Consider the following 16,323-nt stretch of genomic DNA (forward strand, 5'->3'; position numbering starts at 1 on the left):
GCTGACAGGTCAAGCAGTATCAGAGCCACCGATCCACCTTGATCTGTGGTGCATCTGATACTGTCCGACACTGCCGGCAACGTTGCCTCGGTGCTATTATTGGCTCTGAAGCCGGTCTGGGAGGGATCCAGGAGTGAGTTATTTTCCAGATACCGGGACAGTTGTGTGTTGACCAGTTTCTCCAAGGCTTTGGAGAGATAAGGGAGCTAGGAAATTGGCCTGTAGTTCTCCGGATTGGAGATGTCGGATCCTGCTTTCTTCAGAAGGGGGGTCACGGATGCGTGTTTCCAGGCTTCCGGAAAAGACGCGCTGGTGAGTGATTTGTTGAAAAGTTTGGTAATAAGAGGGCAGAGCGTTGGTGCAATTTTGGAGAACACGAAGTGGGGACAGGGGTCCGCGGGAGAGCCGGATTTAACTGTATTCAGTACCGCTAATACCTCGTCTTCAGAGAATAGTTGAAAACTAGTTAGACGCGGTGTGTTGCCTGAGTCTGATTGGTCATTGCATTTGTCTGATGTTGGAGTATGCTTGTCAGAGTTGTCAGGCAAGATAGGAGTGTTTAGGGGAGTGAAGGTAGAGTAGATTTTATTGATTTTATCAGAAAAGAAGGTGCTGATGCGTTCACAGGCCTCGGTTGAGGGGGTGAGGGTTTTTGAGGTGCTGGATGGGTTACTGAACTCCTTCACTATTTTGAACAATTCTTTTGCGGAATTGTGATTCTCATGAATTCGTTGAGTGAAGTACGCCTTTTTTGCGTCTCTGATGGCTAGGACATATTGTTTTCGTTTGGTGACATAGTTTGCTCTAGTTTCCGTGTCTTTTGTTTGTCTCCATCGGTGTTCGTTTTTTTGACATTCCTTTAATGCTGTCCTTTTCTTTTACGGCGATCTACAACGTGTTGCTCCATTCTAGCGAGTCAGTATCAAGTACACAACCTCGATTATCTTCCTGAGTGAATAACATATCCTCAATTGTGGTCTAGCACCCCTCCACCCCTTCCCCCCCCCCAAATCCACCTCCCAGATAAGTCTTTACCCATCGAGTTTTAATGCTGTGAGTCAGACCAGCCTGGTAAGAGAAATGGGTTGGGGACGAGAGAAGAGATGTGCATGGGTTTGTCCCTGTGTAGTGTTGTGTAAGTCGAATACAGGAGTGCGGTCCACTCTTCCGGTCCACTACAATGACACTTCACACTTCTGACTGGGGCTTGCATGAACCTGCAACTGGGAAAGAATTCCCAGGGTTATCTCTTCCTCCCTCACCTGGGTTCAACGCTGGTTCTCTCTCGCTCTGCCTAAGAAATTGTCCCCAAATGTAATAAACACCCTCAAGCCCCTGTTCCTTGCTGCCTCGAATGCCTCCTAACTGGTAAAATAAAATAACCCTGTTAGTAGTAGTGTGTATTATACTTAACTGACACTCCTCCTAGATTCTCTCTCAGATTACTTATCGTCACATGCTCCTCAGGAACATTACATAAACTGTTCTCTATGAGATCGAGTCTAATATTTCCTTGTAGTTTCTCAGGTTACTTCCCCTAGAGATCTTTGCTAGGTTTTTAGTATTCCTTTTACATTGCTCAGGTCTTGTTGGTAACCAAAAGAACACCTGCAACGGATTTCAAACAAAACAACAAGCAAAGTTACCATGCAATAAGTATTCGTGCTTCAACCAAAACTATGAGTTAATCCTTGGTTTGCACAATATAAATTCATTTTTTCTTTCCTTTTCTCGCCAGATGACTGAGATTCGTTGCCACAGATAAGTGTCAATTTTAGGTGCGTGCACCTTACCTTAGTATTCTTTTTATTTAGCAATTCTACCAAAGTCATTTTTTATTTGTTTTATTTTTTTTCTTAATTCGGCTCTTACAACAGGGCTGCCTAAAGGAAGCCCGCTGGTGACTGCCAGCAGAAAAGACACTGGTAATTCCTGCTATCTGGGTGGAGCTCCTGCTCTCTCAAAGGTCCTGGATCACAAGTAATGTTTGAGCCGAGGCCTGGCTTTAAATACTCTAGCCACGCCCAATTAAATGCTGAAGATGGCCTCTGGTTTCTTAAGGTTTCTAAACATTGCAAGAGCTGTTCTACCTGTGACTTCAAAGGTGCTTCTACCACTGCTAGAAATCAGTACTAAATCACAGCGACAAAGGAGTTCTAGGTAGTGGGGAAAAGGCCAGAGTAAAAGAGCAGGAACACAGAGTGGCACAATATTTCTCTGGGTGGTGGCGGACAGGACCGACACAATGACTATTGGTCAGAAAAAAATATGAGGGGAAATCCTGAAGAATATGTAGAGGAGAGAAATTAAGAACTTAAAGGTATTCAAACAGAGAATTAAAGATCCCCACCAGATTCCATTATCTGGAAATCTGGAAGCTGAGCAGACACAGCTGAGGTAAATACAGCTTCAATACACAAGACCATTAATGCTTGACACGCCCAGCAGTACAATGCTGTAAAGTAGAGGTCTTCAAACTGGGGGGCGGGCCCCCCTAGGGGGGCCTTGAGTGATCGCAGGGGGGGCGCCAGGCTCTGGCCAAAAGAAACATTATGCTTTGTTTTCAGCCTAAAAAAATGAGCAGCAGTAAGCACGTCTGTGATGGGCCATCATTCACATCCTGTGTCATTTAAATCCTGGCTGGGAGAAGGTGTCAAAAGGGAAGGGACTTCAAATGTTCTCCAAGACCCACATTGCCATTTTGAATGCCCACATTGGATCCTTTGCACATTACTAAGGCCTGCCTCACGGGAATAGTATGTTTAGAAATCATGTATTTGTTTGCATTTCTAAAACAGTGACAGAACTTAGCTGCAATATTTAAATAAGTCTAGACATATTTAAACATTGCCAGTTAAATAAAATAATTGTGAAATATTTTGAGGGGGGGGGGGCCCGGCGAGGCGAATTGTTTGTCTACACTGGGGGGGGCGCGGAATAAAAAAGTTTGAAGACCACTGCTGAGTGTAAAGAGTAAGAGGAACATTGAAGAGGAAAGTAGATATGCATGACTCAGAGATGCAGCACACCATTCCTCCTAGAGCGAGGTTGTCTGAAAATGTCATACAAGAGGAGGAAGAACACATTTATCAGTGTTTTGTAACTGTGGAATTGCATTGCTTGGTGTACCACAAGGTGATTTCGTATGGAGAGTAAAGTGGAAGATTGCACAAAAAGCAAGTGCTTGTCCACCAGTTATTTTCCCATTGGTGAAGTTGCATTTTTGTTTGGTTTCCCCCCCAAAAAGTAAAAAAAAACAACGAAAAGACAAAAAAAAAAAAAGATTCTTTTCAGAACTAACTTGTTTAACAAAAAAGATTAAATATATATCTTGTTTGTTTTGGAGATGAGAGCAAATGAGAGTGAGTGAAATTGGTGGACAGTAGGAGAGATGAGTGATTGAAAGTGAGTCTGAACGAGACAGTATGTCAAAGTGAGGATGTGAGTGAAAGGGCTTGTGCAGTGGGGGTTAGTCGAAGGGCCTCGCCTCTAGCCTGGTCCTGCATTCAGCCTGCTGCTGGAGGCCAACAACTACCATTGGGCATGGCCTTTGGCCATGCACAGCAGGGGATGGTTGAATGGTCAATCCTCCAGGGTAGCCCTGCGTCCATCCCACTATAGGCCATATGTCAGGCCCTATATTCAGTCAGTTGTAAGATGCCAACATGGCTCTGGCCACATGCAGTGGAGGTTGTCTGCCTGGCCAGGCTACCCAGCCCAGAATGGGTAGCCAAAAGCCGGTCTCAGCAGGAGTTGGCCACAGGGCTTGGTCTCTGGTTAAGTTCTGCATCGAACCCGAAATGAGCAGCCGAATCACTTAAAGCAACCGCCCTCTGCTGTGGATGGCCATTTTGCATGAAACTATTGCCTTGTTTTGAGAGAAACTGCATATTTGATCTCCAACTAGACTACCTACAACAGACATTTGTAAATGTGTCCTATGACATTATCCCCAAATTGGACAGGAGAGTTTTGTACCAAGGGTCACAATTATTCCCATATGTGTTGGAACTGATGACAGCTTGTAGGATGTCTTCGACAGAGAAATATGTCTAATACCATATGCTTTTCAGCTGGTGGGCAGTGACGTAACAATAGCCCCCGCAGCGAGGTTCCCACGCTCCTGGCCCCCACCCCCCTGCTGCACTGTGCCAGGGCAGCGGGTCCCTGATGTGACAGCTCCTACCTGGGACCAAAGCATGGGGGCCTCCTCCAAGTACTTTGCAGGGGAGTCCTCTCAAGTTTCGTTAGGCCACTGGTGGTGAGGTCATTTTTTTATGGCCCAAATTGTTTTTAACAGCTCGCAATGTTATTATGCTTGTTCATGTTATGTCTCCAATTTTATCCATTATGATAAGACATGTTTTTAGGTCATGATATTTGCACAATCTAAAATTAAAAATGATGTATTTGAATTTAGACTGCCATATAGTGGCATCGAAATGTATTTAAATGCCATTGCACATAACCTATTCACCCTGGTAAATTAGATTTAACCAGTCTCTTCCATTTTAGCTTTTGTTTTTGAAAAAGTAAAAATGAAGTAGAAATGAAAATTTTGTATAAGCAATGTGTCTGTATAAGATAAGGAGCACTTAGAATAATGCAGCTTTATCTTAACCGAAACATTTAAATCGGCATTGTACTGCTAAACGTTAAGTATGTTTTGTTTGTGTGACATTTCCTGAAATACTTGGAAGTACAATCAACTGTAGAATTTTCATATTTTAGTATAGTTTAGCCATGTAAGTGGATAAAATGATATTTATTAACAGTGCAGAAATTACAAATGTCATCTTTCCGAAATTCCCAGTTGTAGAACTGTCCACGTCAGAAGGTCAGCACTTATTTTCGTTAACTCAAATCTACTGATGCCTGAGTCACAAGGGCACAGCAATTCCCCAAATGTTACACTTTCCACAAGAAATCCCGCTGAACCTTATGTTCACCACCACAAAAATGGAAATGTCCTGTGCCTTTTCTGTGGGTTGAATTCTTATATTTTACTTTTTGTGATGTTGCATTCAAAGTCTCCGTTGATTCTCTTTTTAACAAATAAAAATCCTCATAATAGAGCCCTCCAGTACTACTTCCATGCCTCTTTTGAGGTTGATGCATCCCCCTCCACAGAGGGCATCAATGATATTTTACAGTGCAACAATACTTCGTTGACATCACTTGTGACTTACGCGTATTTCCAAATCTTCACAAACTCACAGCTACTGTAATAGTTTTACATTTGATTCCTGTTGTCTCAACCTACTGCCTTTACCATCACCCTTGGGTTTTCGAAGACGAGAAAATAGATCTTAAGTTGATCATATGTATTTATTAATTTGTGTTGATGTTTTGTAAAATGCTGGTTGTCTATTTGTAGTCATCTCAGATGCTTTCAATCTGAATGCAGGTCTCTGAGAGAGCGAGGCTACTGCTGTTAGCTGTGGCTGAGATCCCACAAGGGCCAAACCACACAATGTAGGGAGCTAGCCTAGTCTCTATTAGGAATAGCTTGTCTCTTCCTTGGTGGCCTGACCTAAGGAACCCGACTGGACTGGAAGTCCTGGCGAAAACGTTCACACCAGCCCACAGTCCAGGAGGCTGTAACTAGAATGAGGCATGGGGGCGCTGTGGCAGCCGGATGTGCTCTGCAGACAGCCCACTAGCCTGCAACCTACCAGTGAAATTCCAGAGTGGTACAGCGGCTAACCCAGCCCTGCTAAGCAGTAAGGCGACCCCAGTGACAGTGCAAGTCAGTCAGTCAATTACCTTATTCGATGCTTATAATATAAGATCATAAAAAGTACAGATGAATACAGTTTAAAAAGAGCAAAAGACAGTGCGTGTAGTATGTGTACAACAGCTAACTTATCTGCAATACAGGTAAGGTAAAAATAACTTTCTTATCCAAACCAAGATAGTTAAACATTAAGCTGTAATAGTATTGTTAGTTACACAGTTATGGGATACAAATGCTAAAAGAAAAGCCCAGATTCAATGAATGGGTGCAAGAGAACAGTTTACATTCATTCATCATGCTGTCTCAACCAGTGAAGTAATACTGAAGCCTGACAAAGCATCAAGTGTTGATGTTCCAGCAGGATGGGTTTCATGGCAAGTTCATGGGTGTCAAGTTTCCTGGTGAAAAATGAAGAACAAAGATAGATCAAGTTTCTAAAGTCTTCAGCTTGAAGCAGCATAATGGCATCGAAGCTCCCGTGGAGCGGTGGAGCTGGTAAGAGTTTCAAACAATGAATGGCTTCAGTGCTTAATTTGTAAAAAAAAAAAAAAAAAATGAAGTGCCAGGCCCCTTCTTGGAAGGTCACCGCATGCTGCACCAACCATACCCTGCGAGCACTGCCAATGGCAATGCCAACATAACACCTTACCAGCGCACTCCTTCCTACAAGGGTGATACTTCAGATTATTTCAGGCCACACACAGCTATAATAAGGGCACGAAAGCCTGATATTATTAATTTTCAACATATATTAGCTTAATAAACATGGTTGGTGTACTCATCTAAATTTGTGGCTGCCTGCGGGGCCGTGGGCAGCCGCATTTCCTGGGCGTGCGAACTACCCAGGCGCACTCTCACGGTGGCCGCCTCCGCCGACCGTAGCCCATGGCGCTAGGAGGAGAGGGAGGGTGCCTGCCGCGTCAGATCTCCCCACCTCTAACACCGTGCACGAGGCCCTTGGCCCCCCGGGCCCGCCACACAGCCAGGTCTGGAGCGCCAACACTGACCGGGGCGCTACCTGGCATGTAAAACAGGCTACCTGGCATGTAAAACAGGTCCAACCAGGAGCCGCAGCCCACTCTCCCCCGGGCAGAGAGAAAGCAGCTGTCCACTGCCGGTAAGACCCCCCGCACCGCAAGGTCCCAGCCGGAGTGACCCCCCCAGACAAGAGCACCGCACGCCGCAGAACCCCTCCACCATGCCAGGCTGCAGTGGCCCGGGCAGCGTCTCCCCAGGCACCACCCTCTCCTTGCTGCCCCCACACCTGCAAAGTAATGAATCCACCTGAGGGAAGGAATCGGAATGGGGAAAGGTGCCGCTCGGGACCCAAGAGGAGAAACCACCCTCCCCTTGCTGCCCCCACCCTAACAAAGAAATGCATTCAAATGCGGGCGAAGCAGCTGCCCGGCCCCCGGGGAAGGAGCCCGGGGGGAGCACTCCCTCATAACTTTTGGACTGGAAACACGTGTGCGCCCCGCCATTATGGGACCGTCTCCTGTTGTCACTCTTGGTCCACCATCTTGCGAAACAGCAGACATTCTACTGCCCTCCCTTGATGCTGTGTCTGCGTCCCCTCCGACCCCACTTAATGGAACTCTGCTTCCCTTGTTTTTTGGGTCCTGACTTGAGAAAATCTACTATTTGTATATATTTGTATATAGAGATAACTCTAACCACTAGTATATGTAGCAGACCTTTCTACTCTCTACCATTCCTATGTGACTCTTAGAGTTTATCCATTTGTATCTCTTCCTTGAGGGACTTTACAACTTGTACATTTGCACATTTTTTTTTCTGTTTTTATCTCCTCCTTGTGTGACTACAACTTGTACATTTGCAATTTTTTTCTGTTTGTTTCTTTTATGTAACTCATGTAATCCTAAATCCTTATGTATTGCAACTGTTTCTTATGTAAAGCGCTCTGACACCTTCGGGTAATGTTCGCGCTACATAAAATCGCATTAAATAAATAAATAGAGCCCTTGCTGACAATTAAGTGCTGGCACCGAGCACCGGAAACCAGTGACACAAATTAAGCACTGCTTTTGGTCGAGGAAGGTTTGAACCTGGACGCAGGTGACTCGATGACTCCGGCCTCAAGGTCATGCTGTGAGACAATTTCGACTGCCACTTCTTTCGTGGCTCAATACTCATTTTAGAGATGTTCAGAGCAGGTTCAACAGGAGGCTTCTTATTGATTCATAGATTCGAATTACAGAGATATGTTGCACAATAACAGTGCAATATTTAGATTCCTTCATGGTTAGTCGGACTGTTTAGCCCATGTGAAAGCCTCTCTGCAATATTGTGCATGAGGGTATTGACAAATCTATCACATGTAATGGGAATGAATATACACCAAGCCCCATCTGTAAGAATGGCCTTATTCAAGGTTGCCAATTTCTGGACTGATGTGTATCCTGTACATACAGGATCCATCGCTAATAATTCTAATACGCATCAGCAGTAATGAAGCATTGGCCAAACAAGTTACTACTAGGCACCTCTCTCTCAGATATATCCCAGTTCACTCAGTCATTAGTATGCAGCTGTGCTAGTTTGGGCCGGACACTAAACTTAAATCCGAAACAATGGTCAATGACTAAACACTTAAATAAATAACTGGACGACAGGCGAGCAAATCCATGTAGTGGTTGCAAACCTTGCAGTTCAATAAATCATAGAGTATCGAGCCTGTAAAAAGGCTTTTTTGGATGTACTAAATACATTTTGCAATTTACTAATAAGTAACAAATCGCAAAATAGGTTTAGAAGAGCATAAGGAATCACTATTTAGAAGGAGCGTGTTTGGAGTGTTCCCTTCCAAATACCGATTCATCATGGTATGTATCGATGTTTTGCGACTGAAATCCGTTCACAAAACATTCACAAAACGTTACCATTTTACTGGCTTACAGCATGGGGACAAGATTAAGCAATTCATTGACATTAACAGTGGCTGTGCTGGCATGTTTTTTGTGTGGAATGCATGCAAAACCTTTATTCTTGGGACAATGTGTAATCAGGAAGAGTACGACACTTATTGCAGATATCAACAAGTAATAGAAAAAAACAGACTTAGCAATACAAAATTATTTGACCTTTTGGAACAAAAGAACATTACACAACATCAGGAGGCACAAATCAAAGACATTTTATATGTACCTAATAAGAAACATGAGTATGTCAAATGACTTACACATATACATTTGGATAAACAGCTAGGAAAACCCTTGGTTTACTTATTAAACAGAACCAGATACCACAAGAAATCATTCAGATGTGTAACAGAAGAGCTATTCTGATAACAAATTCACTGCATATTCTAAAGGTATGAAATTACTTTTAAAATTCTCTATGTAAAAAAGTCTGAAATGTTTTGCGAACCAGTGTTCAATATCATATGGACGTATTACCGAATAGTAGCAAATAACGAACGATTTTAGAAAAAACATATTTGCATTTGACAAAGTCACTGAAGTGATTAGGGTCCTTTGAAAGGAAAGCAATGGGACCTGATGGTCTACCAAGTGAATTATTTACATATTTGGTGAAGCACCTTGCCCTTCCCCATGTCCCACGTTTTTCATATAATACACCAACTGGAATCATGTAGATATTCAATCAATCAATCAATCAGAGTACTTGTAAAATGTAAATTGATACTTGTATAGCGCACTACTCACCCGCAAGGGTCTCAAGGCGCTTGTACGAATACCGCTGTGGAACCCGTCCTGGCTTTCCCTGTGAGGCGTCCACTCCTGGGCACCCCCAGGGTGAAGGCCAGGCATCCTTAGCGTTGTGGGGGCCGTTGTGGAGATTAAGCAAGCTATTGCCCAGAGTTGCAGAGTGGGACTCTATGATTAGAATAGGCACTGAGGCGAGAATTATCAGGTCCGTGGAATTTTGAGCCCAAGACCCGCCGAGGCGAGGAATTGGACCCTGGTCCCGGGCTAGAACTCTGCATCAGGGTCTGCCGCTCTAACCATTGAGCCACACTTCTCCACTAGCTACTTACCCGTGAGGGTCCCAAGGCGCTGAGGGGAGAGGGGGTGCTGCTACTGCTCGAAGAACGCGGTCTTGAGGAGTCTTCTGAAGGCGAGTAGGTCTTGGGTCTGCCGTATGTGGGTAGGGAGGGTGTTCCAGGTCTTGGCGGCGAGGTAGGAGAAGGATCTGCCGCGGGAGGTCGTTCGTTGGATGCGGGGGACGGCGGCAAGGGCGAGGCTGGCAGAGCGGAGCTGGCGGGTAGGGGTGTGGAAGCTGAGTCTGCTGTTCAGGTAGGCTGGTCCGGTGTTGTGGAGTGCTTTGTGTGCGTGGATGAGGAGCTTGAAGGTGATCCTCTTGTCGACGGGGAGCCAGTGTAGTTCTCTCAGGTGGGCGGTGATGTGGCTGCGGCGGGGGACGTTGACGATCAGTCGGGCGGAGGCGTTTTTGATGCGTTGTAGTCGTCGTAGGTGTTTGGCTGGGATTCCTGCGTAGAGTGCGTTGCCGTAGTCCAGTCTGCTGCTGACGAGGGCCTGTGTCACCGTTCTTCTTGTTGCGGTCGGGATCCACTTGTAGATCCTGCGGGGGAAATGTGGAGGGTGTTGTAGCAGGAGGAGGAGACGGCGTTGACCTATTTAGACATGGAGAGGGAGGAGTCGAGGATGAATCCTAGATTGCGTGCATGGTTGGTGGGTGTTGGTGCTGTTCCCAGTGTGGTCGGCCACCAGGAGTTGTCCCAGGCTGAGGGGGTGGATCCGAGGATGAGGACCTCCGTCTGGTCCGAGTTCGGCTTCAGACGGCTGCTCCTCATCCAATCGGCAACAGCCTTCATTCCCTCGTGGAGGTTGGTTTTGGCGGTGTGTGGGTCCTTGGTGAGGGAGAGGATGAGCTGGGTGTCGTCAGCGTAGGAGATGATGTTGAGGTCGTGATGGTGGGCCACTTGTGCGAGGGGGCCATGTAGACGTTGAATAGCGTTGTGCTGAGGGATGAGCCCTGGGGGACGCCGCAGAAGATGTCGATGGCTTCGGATCGGAAGGGTGGGAGGCGGACGTTCTGGGTTCTGCCGGAGAGGAATGACGTGGTCCAGTCAGAAGCCTTCTCTTGGATTCCGGCTTCTAGGAGGCGTGTCTTTAGATTACGATGGCAGACCGTGTCGAAGGCGGCTGACAGGTCCAGGATGAGGGCTGATGTTTTGCCGTTGTCTAGTTGATGCCTGATGTCATCTGTGGCGGCGATGAGGGCTGTCTCGGTGCTGTGGTTTCGTCTGAATCCGGACTGGCACAGGTTCAAGATGTTGTTGTCTTCAAAGTGGCGGGCCAGTTGCATGTTGACGATTTTCTCGATGACCTTTGCCGGGAACGGGAGCAGGGAGATGGGCTGAAAGTTCTTGAGGTCCTTGGGGTCCGCTTTGGGCTTCTTGAGGAGGGCGTTGATTTTGGCGTGCTTCCAGCTTTCCGGGAATGTCACTGTTTCGAAGGAGATGTTGATGACCTTCCGTAGTTGGGGTGCAATGGCTGCATCTGCTTTGTTGAATACGTGGTGTGGGCACGGATCAGACAGAGATTCGTGTCTCATCCTCGTTGACGTTGGACCAGGAGGTCAGACGGTTGGCGCTGGTGGTGTTCACAGGAGAGGTGAAGTCTGGCGTAGTCGGGGCGGTCGTGGTGTTGACCCTGTCGTAGATGTCAGCGATCTTGCGGTGGAAGAAGATGGCTAGTGAGTCGCACAGTTCTTGTGAGGGCGGGATGTCGTTGGTGTTGGCGCTGGGGTTGGAGAGTTCCCTTACGATGCTGAAGATCTCTTTTCTGTTGTGTGCGTTGTTATCCAAGCGGTCTTTGAAGGAAGATCTCTTGGCTAATCTGATGAGGTGGTGGTGTCTGCGGGTGGCTTTCTTGTGGGCTACGTGGTTGTCCGGTGTGCGTTCATGGAGCCATGTCTTCTCCAGTTTCCGGCATGCACGTTTAGAGGTTTGGAGCTCGTCAGTGACCCAGGTGGCTCTCTTGTTGGCGTGGATGTTGGAGGATTTCTTGAGCGGGGCGAGGGTGTTGGCGCAGTTGTCGATCCACTGTCTGAGGTTTCGTGCTGCGGCGTCTGGGTTGGTGGGGTCGGTGGGTGAGTTCTTGGCAAGGGAGGTGATCAGCTGGTCTTCGGTGAATTTGCTCCAGCAGCGGCGAGGCAGCTGTTGGGTGCGGTGGTGCGTGGTTGGTTTCTTGAAGGTGAAATGGATGCAGCGGTGGTCGGTCCAGTGAAGTTCGGTGGTGTGGTCCAAGGTGACTTGGGAGCCTGTGAAGAAGACGGGATCCAGCGTGTGGCCGGCGGCGTGGGTGGGTGCGGTGACAAGTTGTCTGGGGCCCAGGTTGGCGAGGTTGGCGATCAGTGTGGTGGAGTTGGAGTCGTTGTTGTTCTCAAGGTGGAAGTTCAGGTCCCCGAGGAGGATGTAGTCCGTGGAGGCGAGTGCGTGGGTTATTGTGATCTTTAAAGAAGGTGTGAAGTAAAAACTGGCATATACTTCATTCAGCACTGTATTGCTGAAATCTTTGAAAACATAGTGGCTAGAAGACTGATTGAAATAATACACTCACTAGTACATAGTGATCAACAGGGTTTAAGTCCTCAGGCCGCATATTCACAATACATTATCTACTAAGATTTTAAGATTTTGTGTCATGAGGGTGACAAAGAAGCAGCATTTGCCTAAATAGATTGGGATTATCTATGGCAGTGGTTCTTGTCCTTTTGACTTCTGTTGACCCCCATTTAATCATTAATGGAAAACGTGAAACCTCTCTCAATCATTATTGGAATCCGGGGAACACTAACTACGTAATTCCTGGAAGCCATAAAATTCCAGCCTAAGAATTTTTGGTAATCTGAACCACAAAACCATACATAAAAAATACAGAAACAAGCAGTAACCAAAGAAATATACAAATGACAAAATTTTGAATTTAATTTACTAACAAAAATAAAACAAATCTAAATTTCAATTTTAATGGGAAGGTTTGAGCTTTTCTAAATATAATTGAGGCCACTTATCGTCCATACTATAATGTGTTTGATGCACTTGCACTGCTCCCATGAATCTATCTAGAAATAATAACCTCATGTTTCGCTTCCAATTTCAAATTCCTTCACTGAACATATTAGAATTTTCTATTGTGCATTTTGCTTATTTATTTTATAAACACTTTAATAATCTGTTAAGATTGAATTTTATAAGTAGTCGCTGACCCCCTGAGTGGGCATGGCGGACAGCTAGGGTCCCCAGACCACAGGTTAAAAACCATTGATCTAAGGCAGGCTTCCCCAATGAGTAGGTTGGGACCTGTAAGTAGCTCTCCAGCTACCTGGAAGTAGCACTCCTCCGTGCAAGGCAGCCTACTAACCTAAATGCTTTTGTTTGGTTAAATAAATGTATGAATCGCCAACATTGAAAAATGTGCATTTGAGATGAAAATGTATGTAATTTCAGAACTCGAAAGGTGATGTTTAGAAAAATACAGATTTTCAAAATATATTTAGGCTGATATTTGAGTGAAAAATCATACAACATTACTAATGCCACTTTGGTTACCAAGGCATTTTTGCTATGGCTGTCATGTGTTATCCATGTAGAGACGTTCCAAATTGAGTAAGTCTTTTTATATTACTGCTGGCAACCCTGCTTGATGCACTGAGGTGAATTCTGCTGGTAATCTTGAATGGAGTGGCCACTAATGTAATCTTGTGTGGCATTGTCACTGGTGTAACACTAATATTAGCAGATCGGGATCCTTTTCATTAAGCAAGAATAGCTTTAATCCCAGAAATGGTTGGAGTCCCCGATCTGGGGAATATACTGGCACAAATAGACCGTGGCTCTCTGTTTACTAGTGTCAATAACTGGCAGTGGTATAACACAGGCCCCCGCAGCCCCTGTGGTGCGGGGGGGGGGCCGAGCTGCAGAGGGCCCCCACAACACAGTATTCAGGCCGGAGAGCTTCGGATTAAATTCAGAGCGGGCCCCTCCATGTACCTTGCAGGGCACCCTCTCAACTTTTGTATCTTGTCATATATTCACACCAGTACAGAGATCTGGGCCTAAATCCATCGTTTTTTTGCACACCATGCTCACCATGCCATTCCAGTTGCATATGGCTGGCTCCAAACTGGAATGGAATGGTGAGCAAAGAAACAAAGGATTTAGGCCCAGATCTTTATATTTGGGTGAATGTATGACATTGTTCTGCACTCTGTCCATCAATTGTTATTTTTGCATTTGTCACCCCGAGTGGGACAGGTATGTCCAGACGTGGGTCCCGTGCCCTCCATGCCACTGGGGTCAAGCTATCCTGGCTGATGAGAGCTGAAAGTCCGAAACCGGTAATAGGATGCTTGTTTCCAGTCCAAGGAGGACCTGGCCTGGCAGTTCGGGCTGGACTGTTCCCATTGGGCACAGGGTCAAGACTGATTTGCATATTGCTTGGTACAAACTGGAATGGCATGGTGAGCAAAAAACACAATGGATTTAGGCCCAGACCTCTGTACTGGGGTGAACGTAGGACATTTTTCTGTATTCTGTCCATCAATTGCTCTTTTTGCATTTGATAAAAGCTAGGCACCAAATTCCTTCTGACAAGTAGAAGGAGAAGAAATCACAAGAGATTCAAACAAAGCCAAGGAAAAGATCCACAAATACAATGAGGAAATAAATCAGGGACAAAAATGTACGACAATGGGAAGCAAGTGCATCAAAAAATTAGGGAGCGAAGCACTTTGTAACACATTTTGCATTTCCAAACACTGCATACATGCTTGGAACAGGAAGAGGCATGCCAGGAATAAGCTATGTAACATCTTATATTTAGATACTCTAATAATCTTCTGGGCACCATCTTTGAAAGGGCAGTCAATTAGACTGAGTTCTACCCCATTTGGAGTTCCTTATTCTTTGAAGAAGACCATGTTTGGCAACCAGTGCACCATGCAGCATTCAGAAACAGCGCTGCTGCTGTTTATGCTCTGCGCTACCTGTAGTCTGGGTGAAACCCCATTATGTCTCCATTGGCACGGCTATGCTGGAGAGAGATCCACTTCTTCCAGAGCATGGGGCCCAGAAATGTCTTGATGTGAAGTGTGAACGGACGTTCTTCCCCTTCTGAGTCCATGCAGTCTTAGAACTGTTCTAGAACTGCTCTCCGTATGACTGTAACAACGAGATCTATAAATGCACTACAAATGCACTATGTTCTGATCTCTGGGTTTGAGTTCAGGTAAACAGGACACTAACTACTTTTTTTTTTACTCGAGGCAAGCATCAGGGATTCCATTTATAGCTTGTAAAATTTGCCATACATATTTATAATCCCTGTCAATAAGAATTAGGGAGTCTCAAGAAATATAAGATACACTCTATGTTGGTAACTTGTCATTTCGCACTGATACTAAAGAAGCCTTTGATCAGCTGTTGAAATTACTAGGCTAATTTGGAAAAAATACGGCCACTAAAGTAAATTGGGCCAAAACTAATGACCTCCTGCAATCTGAATAAACACAGGCATAATACAAAGAGCAGAAAAAAACCTAGGGGCATATTAACAACACATAGCAATAATTATCGCTAAACGTGCTTAGTGCGTTTTTTCATATTGCCGGTTATCGCTGGATTTTATCCCATGATAGCGCTGTATTAGCAACACTTTGTGTATTGGCGATACAAAATCCAACAATAGCAGCGAAATGCATGATTATCGCAGGAAATCCATCGATATGACATCAGCGATAGGGAAATCCTTGCTGATAGGCCATGGTGGACTTAGCCCTTCAATTCCCCTCCCATGGAAGAGATGGCTAAGTCAGAATTTTTGCAGGAGTTAAATCCTGCGATAAAGAGAGCTTAGCGCGCCTTTTCCTCTCGCATCGCGGGTCAGGGGCAGCCTTATTAATATGGCGATGCAGAGTAAGCAAGTGTTTTCTATTTAGTTTTGCTAAGGTACTCCCTCTTTGCATGTCATTAACGATAATAATTACTGACATGCAAAGTGGAGTAAAAAGGGCTGCTTACTCAAGGAAACACGCGTTAGCATGTCCTTGATAATTGAGCAGGAACAAAACCGCTGCTTTTCAGACGAAAAAGGCCGCTAAAGCAGCGAAATTGGACTTGATAATATGCCCCCTAGTTACTCGAATATATATCAGCGGAGCTATCAGCCAGTGCTAAAGTAACGTGTCAGACTACTACAAGTTACTCACAATCTCCCCATATCCGTAATGGCCAGGCCAAATTAGGTCAGCAAGGCTCGTCACCAAAAGCTTCTAAATGTCTTCCTACATCCTCCTGCAGCTGTATCTAGCCTTTCTTCCCTTCGAAATCCGGAGACTCGGATCAACAGTTTTATCTTGTGCAACAAGAATACTTGCACGTCTCGCATAAAACTATTAATGCACCTGTTAGACCTGACATCATTGGCTTGAGTCTCTCCTCCATTTTTTCTGTTTGCCTCCACTGTTTTACGATGTTTTGCTGGATAATGCTTTGGGCGCTGTGCCACTGCTGATCAGTGCCACAGTGCAAGTGCTCCCTATGTTAAATTGATGTATCGATTGAATTCCATGTTTGGCTT

This window comes from Lissotriton vulgaris, chromosome 3_1, assembly GCF_964263255.1.
Source record: "Lissotriton vulgaris chromosome 3_1, aLisVul1.2, whole genome shotgun sequence".
Taxonomy (NCBI): Eukaryota; Metazoa; Chordata; class Amphibia; order Caudata; family Salamandridae; genus Lissotriton; species Lissotriton vulgaris.